This window comes from Calonectris borealis, chromosome 22 (assembly GCF_964195595.1).
Source record: "Calonectris borealis chromosome 22, bCalBor7.hap1.2, whole genome shotgun sequence".
Taxonomy (NCBI): domain Eukaryota; kingdom Metazoa; phylum Chordata; class Aves; order Procellariiformes; family Procellariidae; genus Calonectris; species Calonectris borealis.
In genome coordinates, this window is record NC_134333.1 from 2706391 (window position 1) to 2708128 (window position 1738).

Sequence of the window (1738 nt, forward strand, 5' to 3'; positions counted from 1 at the left end):
TTCCGGGAACTAATTATAATATTACATCATCCTAGACACATGCGCACTAAAGCCTTTAGAGTCTCCTTGAGCGTCTCGGCAGGGCAGTGAACTCTTCATGAACCTGTTCCTTTCTTTCCTTATAAGGTTGAGGTTTGTCTCCGAGCCACGTCCGGACCAGGTTTGTTTATGGTTCTCGTTTCCAAGGTTACTCTTCACTAGAGTCTAACAATGCTTCTAGGATACACGATTTAGACTACAATTCTACACACCTGCAAACACCACACCTGCTAGTTACCTAACTTCTAAGCAACAAGTCTTCATTGTTTAAAATTACCGGCAGTATGGAATAATAGGTACTGTAACAGACTGTACCTACTGCATCAATAGGATGGCTACTTCAATAACATCACTGATAGGACAGCTGCAGAACAAGAACAAAGTGACTCGGGGTCAGTCTCAGAGCTGACTCTTCAGGAAGACAGAACTGACTTAACAGGCACAATAAACAACAGCCTGTCTGGAGAAACTGAGGAAGTCCAGAAAGCCACAGGTCATTGAATTTAGGGGGGATAAAAGGCCAGCTGAAAGGTCGAGGGGTGAGATTAGCAGGAAAGGCATCAGTGAAGACCCCACCATCTAACAAACTGCTGTGGAGGTGTAGCGATCCTGACCGAAGACGGTTGCATGTCAAGGAGTTAGTGGCCCACATAACAGTTAGCCGGAGGAGGCTCAGGCCTGTGCCGTGCCGTGCCGTGCCGTGCCGTGCCGTGCCGTGCTGCACGCAGGCCGTGACCGTCAGGCTGGGCTGCGCTGCACAAATGCCCCGGCCGCAGGACAACCTCAGCAGCTCCTTCTAACGGAGGAGCCCACAGGCAGCGCATGCTCGGTGCTGGCGATTACGGCTCCTGCCTGTCCTTGCCTGTGTCTGAAAGTGCAGCAAGAAGTTCTCATGTGAACATGTGAACGTCCTTTCTGTTTGACAGTAGAAATGATGAATACCATTGTTTTCCTTGAAGAAAATCCTCCAGTAGCTTGAGTGACCCTTCCACGCACGGGATCTGTGCGGTGTGCTGCACCCTGGTTGGAGACCCAGCTGATGCTTTACAGCTTGGTGTTCCCAGCATCTGAAGGGACATAACATTTTCTGTATGATCCTCTCTTTCTTCATAGAGTTAGCTTTGATAAATAGCATTTTAAAAGATAGCTTACAGGGCCCGAGTGCTTTTCTTACTGGGATCATAGCAAATCAGCACCTCCTAGTGCAGACTAGGAGGCAAAGGTCTTCTCCAGGCCACCTCAACATGTCGGGTGGGGTGATCTTGAAACCCCCGTGCCCTGAGCTCTAAGGGCCAGTATGCAGGTCTTGTGGACCTCAGCAGGTTGGTAGCTCTCAGGGATCTGAGAGTGCTTGTCCTAAGGCATCTGAAAGTGCCTGCATAACTACAGCACTACACTGCTAATAGTGACCATGGCTGGCTGGCTCCGTTTTTGATAGGTATCCACCGCCAGTTGTCAGAGTTAATCATATCGCAGCTACATTGTAGACACAGACTGGCAAATTTAAACAAACATAACTGATATAAATGCACCTGCTGTTGCTGTGATTATCATAACCACATGCCACAATCTATGTCAGGTATCACAGATCTCTACACATATACTTCTTATAGTCACAGTTTCTTTCCTCACTGGCTAATACAGTGTCCTGGTTCCGGCTGGGACAGAGTTAACTTTCTTCCCAGTAGCTTGTGGGGGG